We start from the raw sequence: 13,343 nt of genomic DNA, 5'->3' as shown, positions 1-13,343 counted from the left end.
GTGTGGCATGGAAAAAGTTTAAGAAGAAACTTCATGGAAAATTTAGACACAATAAATAAAACAATTACCACTTTCCCAAATATCATGCCACAATCAATCTTTCCAAAAAGAAAAATCAACAGCATCTCTACATACCAATGGCAAATTACCTAAAAATGGAATCAAGAAAGCAATCCCACTTATAATAGCTACCAAAACCCCTCAAAAGAAAAAACTAGGAATACATTTAACCAAGGAGGTGACATGTCTCTCCAATGAAAACTATAAAATATGGAGGCAAGAAATTGAAGAACACACAAGAATGGTACAATATCTCATTTTCATGTATTGAAAGAATTAATATCGTTAAAATGTCCATACTATCCAAAGTTATCTATAGATTTAATACAATTCATATCAAAATGCCAGTGACATACATTCTTCATAGGAATTATTTTCAATTCATAATATTTGTATAGAACCACAAAATACCCAAATAGTCAAAGCAATACTGAGCAAAAACAAACCAAAAAAAAAAAAAAAACAAAGCTGGAGGCATCACACTACCTGACTTCAAAAAAAAAATACTGCAAAACTATAATAACCAAAACAAAATGGTACTGGCATAAACAGGCATATGGACCAATGAAACAGAATAGAGATCCCAGAAATAAATCCACACATCTACAGCCAATTGATTTTTTACCAAATGTGCCAAGTACATACAATGGGGACAGGAGAGCTTCCTCAATAAATGGTGCTGTGAAAACTGGATATCCATAGGCAAAAGAATGAAATTAGTTGTTTATCTCTCACCATATATAAAAATTAACTCAAAATACATTAAAGACCTAAATAAAACACCTAAAACCAAAAAAAGAAAAAAAAAACGGAAAATCTTAATGACATTAGTCTAGGACAGGACTTTTTGGAGAAAACCTCAAAAGCACGAGCAACTAAAGCAAATATAGACAAATGAGATTACATCAACTTATAAAGTGTTTGCACAACAAAGGAAACAATCAACAGAACAAAGAGACAACCTACAGAGTGGAAGAAAACATTTGCAAAACATACATCTAGTAAGGGGTTAATATCCAAAATATATAAGGAATTTAAACAACTCAACAACAAATAAACAAATAACTTGATTAAGAAATAATCAAGAACCTGAACAGACATTTCTTGAAAGAAGACATACAAATGGCCAACAGGTATATTAAAAAAAACATACTCAACATCACTAATCATCCGAAAAATTTAAGTGAAAACTATAATGAGATATCATCTCACTCAAGTTAAAATGGCTACCATTAAAACATTAAAAGATAAGTGTGGATGAAGTTGCTAAGAAAGACAACTTTTACACACTGCTGGTGGGAGTGGAAATTAGTACAGCCATTATGGAAAACAGATTAAATTTCCCTCAAGAAATTAAAAATAAAACTACCATGTAATCCAGCAATCCCACTACTGGGTTTATATCCAAATGAAATGAAATGAGTATGTCAAAAAGATATCTGCACTCCTATGTTTATTTCAGCACTGTTCATAATAGCCAAGATATGGAATCAACCAATATGTCCCTCAACTGAAAAATGAATAAGGAAAATGTGGTATGTATACACAACAGAATACTATTCAGCCATAGAAAAAAAATGAAATTCTGTCATTTGTGGTAAACATGGATTAACTGGAAGGACACTATATTAAGTGAAATAACACAGGCACAGGAAGACAAATATCATATGATCTCACTCATATGAGGCATCTGAAATGTAGTTCTCATGTAAGTAAAGACTAGAACAGTAGTTACCAGAGGGCTAGAGAGAGATTGGTCAATGGATACCAAATTACAGTTGCATAGGAGGAGTAAGTTCTGGTTCTCCATTGTATAGTAAGATGATTAGTGTTAACAACAGTGTATTGCCTATTTCAAAATAATGAGAATAGACATTTTGAATGTTCTCATCACAAAGAAATGATAAATGTTTAAGATGATAGATATGCTAATTACCCTGTTTTATGAGTACACAAAGTATAAATGTACCAAAACATCATGCTGTGCCCCATAAATATGTATAATTATTACATGTCCATCATTGTTTTTAAAAAAAGAAACATTGGTGGTACTTCCTGTGTTATTGAACTCATACTAGTAAAAACACGTCTGTGGTAGATCAAAATTAAGATTTTTAAAACCGTAATTATGTATAAAATGGCTCTGTCTTAAAAGAGTTGCGTTGTTTTAACTACCAGAAGAAATCCATGATAATATTCTACTACTTGAACCTTAAACATTATAAAATAGAATTTAATTATATTTAGACCTAGATAACAGTCAATACCTTATAAGATGAGGCATCGGTTTTTCTTCCTGAAAATTCAGTGAAGTAGTAGTAAATATATCTTAAATCTTGTAAGCATCCAATATAAAATGGCTAATATATGTATTATAACCTTAAACAAAATAAGTCCCCAACCAAGCTGCTTCTCTGCTTCACTGTTTCCTACGCTTTTAATATCATCATTGAAAACCTTGGATTGAAATCCTTGGCACCATGGTTAGTAGCTGTTCTTTTTTTTTCTTGCAGTAAAATGAAATTTTATTCTCAGTACCTTTAATTAGTCAAAATTCTGGAAATAGTTTTTGTTTGTAATATGACTAAACTATAAAAGATATAAATTTTTTTAGTAATCCATGTTTCCATCTAAATCATATATATATATAAAATATGTATATTTTATTATACTTTAAGTTCTGGGATACATGTGCAGAACTTGCAGGTTTGTTACATAGGTATACGCATGCCATGGTGGTTTGCTGCACCCATCAACCCATCATCTACATTAGATATTTCTCCTAATGCTATCCCTCACCTAGCCACCCACCCTCTGACAGGCCCCAGTGTGTGATGTTCCCCTCCCTGCGTGCATGTGTTCTCATTGTTCAACTCCCACTTATGAGTGAGAACATGTGGTGTTTGGTTTTTCTGTTCCTGTGATAGTTTGCTGAGAATGATGGTTTCCAGCTTCATCCATGTCCCTGCAAAGGACATAAATTCACCTTTTTCATGGCTGCATAGTATTCCATGGTGTATATGTGCTACATTTTCTTTATCCAGTCTATCATTGATGGACATTTGGGTTGGTTCCAAGTCTTTGCTATTGTGAATAGAGCTGCAGTGAACATATGTGTGCATGTGTCTTTATAGTAGAATGATTCATAATCTTTTGGGTATATACGCAATAATGGGATTGCTGGGTCAAATGGTATTTCTGGTTCTAGATCCTTGAGGAATCACCACACTGTCTTCCACAATGGTTGAACTGATTTACAATCCCACCAACAGTGTAAAAGCATTCCTATTTCTCCACATCCTCTCCAGCATCTGTTGTTTTCTGACTTTTTAAAGACTGCCATTCTAACTGGCATGAGATGGCACCTCATTGTGGTTTTAATTTGCATTTCTCTAACGACTTGTGATGATATGCTTTTTTTCATGTTTGTTGGCCACATAAATGTCTTCTTTTGAGAAGTCTCTGTTCATATCCTTTGCCCACTTTTTGATGGGGTTGTTTTTTTCTTGTAAACATGTTTAAGTTCCTTGCAGATTCTGGATATTAGCCCTTAGTCAGATGGATAGATTGCAAAAATTTTCTCCCATTCTGTAGGTTGCCTGTTCACTCTGATGACAGTTTCTTTTGCTGTGCAGAAGCTCTTTAGTTTAATCAGATCCCATTTGTCCATTTTGGCTTTTGTTTCCATTGTTTTTTGTGTTTTAGTCATGAAGTGTTTGCCCATGCCTATGTCCTGAATGGTATTGCCTAGGTTTTCTTCTAGAGTTTTTATGGTTTTAGGCCTTACGTTTAACTCTTTAATTCATCATGAGTTAATTTTTGTATAAGGTGTAAGGAAGGGGTCCAGTTTCACTTTGGCTAGCCAGTTTCAGCATATGGCTAGCCAGTTTCAGCATATGGCTAGCCAGTTTTCCCAACACTATTTATTAAATAAGAAATCCTTTCCCCATTGCCTGTTTTTGTCAGGTTTGTCAAAGATCAGATGGTTGTAGAGGTGGGGCATTATTTCTGAAGCCTCTGTTCTGTTCCATTGGTCTATATATCTGTTTTGGTACCAGTACCATGCTGTTTTGGTTACTGTAGCCTTGTAGCATAGTTTGAAGTGCAGTAGCTGATGTCTCTAGCTTTGTTCCTTTTGCTTAAGATTGTCTTGGCTATGCTGCCTCTCCTTTGGTTCCATATGAAATTTAAAGTAGTTTTTTCGAATTCTGTGAAGAAAATCAATGATCGCTTGATAGGGATAGCATTAAATCTATAAATCACTTTGGGCAGTATGACCATTCTCACGATATTGATTCTTCCTATCCATGAGCATGGAATGTTTTTCCGTTTGTTTGTGTCCTCTTTTATTTCCTTGAGCGGTGGTTTGTAGTTCTCCATGAAGAGGTCCTTCACATCCCTTGTAAGTTGTATTCCTAGGTATTTTATTCTTTTTGTAGCAATTGTGAATGGGAGTTCATTCATGATTTGACTCTCTGTCTATTATTGGTGTATAGGAATGCTTGTGGTTTTTGCACATTGATTTTGTATCCTGAGACATTGCTGAAGTTGCTTATCAGCTTAAGGAGATTTGGGGCTGAGATGATGGGGTTTTCTAAATATACAATCATGTCATCTGCAAAGAGGGACAATTTGACTTCATCTCTTCCTATTTGAATACCTTTATTCCTTTCTCTTGCCTGATTTCCCTGGGCAGAACTTCCAATACTATGTTGAATAGGAGTGGTGAGAGAGGGCATCCTCGTCTTGTGCCGGTTTTCAAAGGGAATGTTTCCAGCTTTTGCCCATTCAGTATGATATTGGCTGTGGGTTTGTCGTAAATAGCTCTTATTATTTTGAGATATGTTCCATCAATACCTAGTTTAATGAGAGTTTTTTGCATGATGGAGTGTTGAATTTTATCAGAGGCCCTTTCTGCATCTATTGAGATAATCATGTGGATTTTGACACTGGTTCTGTTTATGTGATGAAAACTATCTTGGTTTTTTCTTATTGGCTTGTTCCACATGTAATTTCACAGTAGATTTCAGATAGCTGAGAACATCCCCGTCTAAGCCTTAGTATAACACTTCCCTTCAGGGCTATCAAATTATATTATCACAGCTTTCCATGGCTGTCCCTTCAGCCCTACGTCCTCCATCCCTCTATCTCCTCTGACATTTTGGCTTTCAATTATTCTCTTTATTTTGGATATTTCATTTCTCTTTTTTCTTTTTCTTGTTTGGTTAAAAGCATTCCATGCTGTATCCTAAATACTATCATCCTGTGTTTTCTAAATATTATAACACAAGATTTAACCCTAATAGTGAACACTTTAATCCTAATTTCCTATTTGATTTCATTTTACTGCCTCGATTCTCAAACAGTTGTTTGCCTGTTTCTCCATTCGAAACCCACTAACACTTGACTTATTTCCCCAAAACTTTGATAAAATGACAATTTCCAATATGGCCTTGACCTGTTCTTAATTCATTCCATGATATTTTTCCTACCCCCTTGTCCTGTTTTTGGAATTTTACTTCAGGGAATCCCTTATTCTTTGGCTCTGGTGAATTAATATTTCATCTCCCATACACATCTAAGATAATTATTTTGAATATTTCAGTGGTGACTATTCTTTCTCTAACATAAAATGTGGATTAACTCACATTTTGGGCCCTTAATCCCTTATTTCCCATTTTCTCTTCACTCAGAAATTAATCTCCTCCTTCCGGTTAAATTAACATTTTTAAATATAAGTTTTTAAATCTATACTGACAATCTAACTTTTTTCTGCTTTGCATCTCTAAGGAGAATCATTATATTTAAACAAATGAAAGACATCTTAAAATATCTAAACCTGAACTGAATTTTTTCTGTCTTTTTGGTGCAAATCTACTTCATGTTCTGTAGGCTTAAATTCTCATGACCGTCTCTTATCTTCCCCCCTTTTCTGTGATTAAAATCCATCCTGTTTCATATTTCTAAATGACATCGATTTTAGTCCTTCCCTTTCCACATCTGTCACCATTATCCTAATGAAGGCTCATACCTCTCAAGTTTGTTCTGTGGAACAGATTGTTCACAGGTCCTCTCTCACTAAAGTTTCTGCTTGTCTTGCAAATAGGTTAATCACCCTAAACACTGCTCGTTGATCATGTCACACAGCTGATATAAATACTTTTCATCACACCAAGGCAACTAAGACTGGAGTTCAAAATCACACACAAGCTGTTTCTGATATATCTTTCTAGATTCCTCCAATTATTTCTCCTTACCCCTTCTCCAGCCAGATTTAAATATGAACTGCCACCATATGTGTCCGGAACATCAGGATCTCCGAGCCTTGTCTCATGCTATAATGCCCTCACCACCTATCTGAATTTTGCTAAGATGTAAAGATCACATTACAGTTCCATCTTCTGCATAGAACACTTTTAGTTTACTGCAACTCACGGTGATCTCCTAAATTCTGTATAACAGCATATTTTTCACATAAAACTATGCTATGTGTGTTATTTTGGCATATGCATCATATTCACTTAATTCTATTTTTCTTGTTTTACATCAAAGGATATGGCTTACATTTCTGTTAGTTATTTGATTTTCAGTTCATAGTAAGTACAGCAAGGATTTTTTTAATGATAACTATTGACAAAACATAATAATTAGTTACTATTAACAAACGTAATAATTACTATTAACAAAACATAATAATTAACTTTTATTTTCTCTCTCCAAAATGTGTATGTTATACATGTATATTATACATTATTTAATGGTGAATAATTCCATTGTAGAGAAATAATATTTTGTCCCCATTTTTGCCCCTATGTATGCACATACACAAATACGTATTACACCCTAGCTGCTCTGTGATTTAGGTAAGCTATGACATTCTGCACCTCAATTTCTTCCCTTTTAAATTGGTGATTATACTACTTGTCTCCCTTCTCGCTGTGGATGTGTATGCATGAATTTATACTGTGTTATGAATATAAATTGCATATGTGTAAATACATCACAGCACTTCAAAGAGATGTTAATCTATGTACCCAGCTTATTATTCACATTATTATTTTATATTAAGAGGTGCAGAATCCTTCTTTACAATGAATATATGAGATAATTTATCTGAGTAAAGTAACTGTGAAATGCCATAAATATATTTTCCTTTATGTGTATTTTTTGTCCCGCATGTACATATCAAAGACTAGTCAAATTGGGTTGATGGGAATGGCAGTTTCAGTGCTCAGTTTGTAAACTGTCTGATAAATAATATTAACTTTAATGAATTTATTATTTTTGGAGCATTTCATATGCATATCCAAATTTGCCACGTCGACCCCCTAGCCATTAAATCTTCAGTATTTGTTATTGCTAAAAGTTGGTTTGTAAAGAGCAGTAGTGCCCTCTAGTGGCAACTTTTTCTCAGCTGCTGTATACATTTTAATTAGTTTCACAATTTTGACTCTTGTTCTGAAATATTTTCTAGTGAAATTGATCACAAATTATAATGAGATACAATTCTTTTTTCCACATCATCTATTCTCAGGAAAATATATCAACACATATAGAAGCATTAATTTAATTATTTTTAGGGATTTAACCATCAGTATTTTCATGTAGGAGTTAAGTCTCAAGAATATTCCTGACAGCTTTCCACCCAAAGAAATTTCATTTCCCTGCCAAATATGATTAGAAAAAATATATAATATCAATATATGAGACAATTTGTTAAAAATAATCATTTTTATTTATTTTATTTATTAAACAGCTTAATATAAAATGACTAAGGAGTCTATGGGCAATAAGAACAGCCTGGTAATAAATCCCAATATTTACCACCTATTACTTAGTTTCTAATACATGAAGATGTTCAAATAATAATTATGTACTAGGGGCTTATTTATATATGTAGGAAAATGAGCCAAGTCTATTTGCAGTTTAATTCAGTTAAGTAAATGTTTATCAAATATCAATTAGTGCTGGGTAGTGAAGATACAGTAAGAACTATGCTACAGGCAAAAATCATTTCTCTAGCAATTGTTTTATTAAAATCATATCCCATAAGTTTGTAATATTCTTGGATATTAATAATCTTTCCACATAACAAAGAAGATACCTAGAGTATAGAGAAGTTAAAATGTGAGTAAGTGCATTTTGAATATCAGGAGTACAGCCCTGCTAAGCATTCAGCGCTTAAATCTTAGAATACCTGTCAACATCTGTGATGTTCTAAACCACGTAGTGTTTATGAAGACATAAATACATACACTTTAATTGAAAATACAAAACATAATTTAGTAAGAATTAAGATTTTTAGAACTTCCAGGGCATGCCTATAATTTTGAGATCATATTATACAAATTTATGTTGTTTTTATTAACTCCGCAGTTATAATGAGTTGTCAACATGTACTTTATTCTTCTAGACCATTTTCATTAACTCCTCAGTTATAGGAAGAGTTGGTAAGATGTATTTTGTTATTCCAGACCCATTTTGCTAACACATTCAGGCTGCAGAGCTGGCTAAAGTGGTCTCCATGAAATGATTTTCAATGTTCAGTTTTGCTAAGTGTCTTCCATTGGCCACCTCAGACTCTCTCTCCATCCTTCTCAGCCTTGCTCTGGGCACTGGAAGGCTGCTGTGTATGTCTTATAGAAGTGGTGTTTCTTGCCCTGAGATGAATTAAGGAAGAGAAGAATTGACTCTCTAGCTTGCCTTCCTCTGTGGCTTTGCTGTTATCTCTCCATCAAAGCTGGCAGCTCCTAGAAGGCAACCCTCTCCACAAAGCCTTCTGTGTCTTTGGGTTCAAATAATTTCATCCTGTTCTCACCCTTTGGGGCCTTGCTAAGAGCAATGTTATGAACTAAATTGTAACTCCTCTAAATTCATATGTTAAAGCTCTATTCCCCCAGTGCATTAGAATGTGGCTGTATTTGGAGATAGAGCCCTCAAAGAGGTAATTACGTGAAAAGGAGGCTCTTATTATGGGCCCTAATCCAGTCTGACTGGTGTCTCTATACAATGGCAAAAAACGCAATTACTTTTGCACCCATCTAACAAGAAGAGAAGATTAGGACATGTATGAGAGACCACGTATGCAGTGCAAAGAGAATAGGCTATATGAGGTCACTGTGAGCAGGTGGCCATCTGCAACCCAGGAGGAGGCCTTAGGAGACACCAACCCTGCCAGCAGCTTGGTCTTGGACTTCCAGCTTCCAGAACTGTGAGAAAATAAATTCCTGTTGTTTAAGCTACATAGCCTGTGATGTTTGGTTATGACAGCCCTAGCAAGCACCCTTACCACACTACCACTTTCGCTGTCCTGTATCCTGACCTCACATTTGTAAAGAGTCACTTTGTTACCTTCTCTTGAATTTCTCAGTTTGAATGTGCTATATAGTTCCTAAATGGATTCAGCTTTCCATGTATGTATTAGTCCTGGTTTTATAAAGTTTATGACAATGATAGTGTATTAGTTTACTGGGGCTGCCATAACAAACTGATAGCTTAAAACAACCTAAATTTCTCTTCAAAAAAAAGTCACATTTGCATGTTCCACGTGAAAATATCTCTTGGAGGACTACCACTCAACCCACTACCAATAGAAAAATAATCTTCAAAGGGATTTAATATCATCTTGCCTGATGATGTCTTCTATTCAACGTAGAATCTCTCTCTCTCTCCCTCTCTCTCTCTCTCTCTCTCCATCGATAGTAAAAGTATCATAATTAGAATGTATAGGGTCCTATTTAATACAGAAGTAGAGTTTGGTAGTATGATTCTACATGACTTGCCTTCCCAACTGAACATAAGGCACGTGAGTGCTTGGGGCATATAAAAATGTGAACTACATTAATTAGAATACATAAAATATGTATTTACTATATGTGGACAGCCACATACGTAGACAACCATGGACGTCCATAATTTATTGACAAAGGTATAAAAAAACAGTGTTTTTTTCTTTTTTATATTATTTAGTAAGTGAAATTGGCAATAGTAAGAGGATAGAACATTTTAACAAGTATATAGGAAACCATAGTTACTGAAGAAGAACAGTTGGTGACTGATTCAGAGTATTTTTTATACTTACATGCAAGGCATTTATTTATCCAAAAAAAAACAAAGAGAAATGATTCTTAAGAATCAATATTAGGAATCACACAGTAACGAAAGTTAAAATTAGAAGGTTATTTAATGTAATCCTTTATTTTACATATGAGAACTCCAAGGGTATATGTATCAAGCCCTTTAATCCAGGCTTAGGTTTCCTATTGAAATTCCACACCACCCATGAACTCTTTCATGTTAACGGTATTATTTATTTATTTCTTCTTCTTCTTTTGTCAGTTGGGAAGGAGAACATTTGCAGCTACTCTTTTGTATAAAAGTTTACAATGTCTAAAGGGACAGATATAAACACACAAGCCACAAATTGATCTCTAAAACTGTAGCTGGTCAATTATGGCCAGAGAAATATTAACCTAGGTACTTTTCATGTATTTTTCTTTTGAAAAAATCATTTCTCCCTGAAGACTTACAGTCTAAAGAAGTTCTCCCAAGTTTTTGAATAACATAAGGTTGTAAAGACACTCTTTTAACACCTGATAATAGCACTTAATGAAGCCATGGTATACCACTGAGCAGTTAATAAAAGTTCTGGAGCCACAATGTCCACAACAAAATAACTGGATAACATTGTTGTTTTATTTGTATTACTTTATCTACATTATTATGCCCAACTTAAACTCCCCTTATTTCTCTAAGTAGGGGGTGAAGAGCAGGTTTGTCATTCTCTAACCTCTGAAACATTTAATTTACATGAGATGTGAGGACGCTCTACCTTTTGGACAGACATAACCGTTTACATTACAATTATTTTGAAGACAGTGGACTTGACAGCATGTGAGGAATGTTTAGTATTGCTTCATGACTTTCTGGCTATGCATAATTATAACATAAATCCTGCAGTTAAACTCTCCTTTATGAATTTTAAGACCTCTTTGGAAGATAGTAAACTTTATAGTTGTCCTTTCAAAAAGTAACAGATTTAAGATACTTTTAAAAAAAAAATTTATATGTCCCCTTAATTTGTCCTTCCTGCCCAGAAGAATGAGACTCCAACACTAAACCAGTATGAAGTCTGATGCCTCAAGAAATGACCAGGCAGACAGAAAAACAAGTGAAAAAATAATCAAAGCATTTTCTCTTAGGAGGCAGTTAATATTTGGCTTATATTTGATTCATACACAGATTCAGACATTTCTATTACATTCATATTCATCAAAATGCCTGCTGAAAGCTGACACAAATATTGAACACTCCTTGAGTATTTCAGCAGGAGGCTGAAATCCATGTCTGACACTGTAGTGCAGTGATTTTTTATGTTGTGACTTGTGGCTCTCTAGGAAGATGCCAGACACCATATGGTGGTAGAGTCATTAAATTCTTCCCAACTGGACATGTAAGTTAACTTCATGCCCAATTCTTTATTTACAAAGAAATATGCCTGTTAAAGGAATTATGAATAATGACTTGACGACACTAGGACCTTCATATACAGTTATCTTTGTAATAACAGTAATCGATACCATGTTTAGTATCAAAACCAAGGATATGTAGACAGCCATGGAAGTCACCCATATAACGTCAAGCCAAGGGTGTGAAAAACAATATGCTTTTGTTTTTTGTAATTTAGTAAGCCAAATTGGCCATGACAAGAGCGTAGAACATTTATTTCTGTTTGGAAAAATGAAAATAAGGTGATTTTAATATCTAAAGATTCCACATAAAATCTAAATACATTCTGGCTTCTCTTCATTGTGCTATGAAGCAAATACAAATTACAGGTAGGAAAATTGTAGTTTTACATATTTGTGAAACTCAGATTATAAATACATTCACAAAATGCCACTACAGTTTGCAAGGACTCTGCAACAGGACTTCTGCTTTTCCACCAATAATACCTGCCACTGACTGTATGTGTTTCATTGTCTTCCAACTCTCCAATCCAAATTAAGATGTTTTTCTCCCATGCAGCACTTTGTACATGTCGCTGGTAAAGAATATATACCTGGAAATAATTTGTGTTTGTATATTTCCAAGTATCAATTAAATTCATATTTGCACCCCTGTCCTATGCGTAACACACTATAAGCTCTCAGTATATTTTACCAAATTGCTGGTAAATCTAACCATGATGAACCTTATCATTTGCTTTTACCTGAACACTGCCCATAAGCAGTGCTGAGATCTTGGGCAACTAACTCATTCTTTTTAGACCAAACTCCTGATCAGCAAAATTATGATGATGATGAATGATTGATTGATTGATTTTGGAGACATAGTCTTACTATGTTGCCCAGGCTGGTCTCAAACTCCTGGTCTCAAGCAATCCTCCTGCCTTGGCCTTCCAAAATGCTGGGATTAACCACACCCAACCAGCAAAATTAAATGTTTGAACCAAAACTATAATTATATGGTTCCAAGTTTAGAACACCAAACGAATATGTAAAGAATTTTTTTTTTTTTTTTTTTTTTTTTGAGACGGAGTCTCGCTCTGTCTCCCAGGTTGGAGCGCAGTGGCGCAATCTCGGCTCACTGCAAGCTCTGCCTCCAGGGTTCACGCCATTCTGCCTCAGCCTCCCGAGTAGCTGGGACTACAGGCGCCCACCACCACGCCCCGATAATTTTTGTATTTTTAGTAGAGACGGGGTTTCACTGTGTTAGCCAGGATGGTCTCGATCTCCTGACCTCATGATCCACCCGCGTCTGCCTCCCAAAGTGCTGGGATTACAGGCGTGAGCCACCGCGCCCGGCCAGGAATAATCTTAATTTCAAGCTAAATAGAATCATGGTCTTTGGAAAAAGTATTCAAGATTAAGAAAGACATAGTTTGTCTTCGAAACACCAAAGAAAATCTATCTCTTTAACATGGGCACATAAAATCAAAGGCCTAGTGATTATTCTTTTTTTTTTTTTTTTTACTTTTTTTTTATACTTTAAGTACTAGGGTACGTGTGCACAACGTGCAGGTTTGTTACATATGTATACATGTGCCATGTTGGTGTGCTGCACCCATTAACTCGTCATTTACATTACGTATATCTCCTAATGCTAGTGATTATTCTAACTAGCAGCTACACATGCACTAGTTAGCACCACAGTGAAGGGCTAATTGGTTTGGGAAAGAAAGAATTACTCCGAACTGCCAAATGCATATGATATATACTGATCGGTGAAACAAACCTAGTGCATGATTTCGCCCCACTGTTTAGCTGTAGTTATTAGTGGCT

This window comes from Pan paniscus, chromosome 22, assembly GCF_029289425.2.
Source record: "Pan paniscus chromosome 22, NHGRI_mPanPan1-v2.0_pri, whole genome shotgun sequence".
Classification (NCBI taxonomy): Eukaryota; Metazoa; Chordata; class Mammalia; order Primates; family Hominidae; genus Pan; species Pan paniscus.
The sequence above is the reverse complement of the archived record's forward strand: the minus strand, read 5'-3'. Positions refer to the sequence as shown.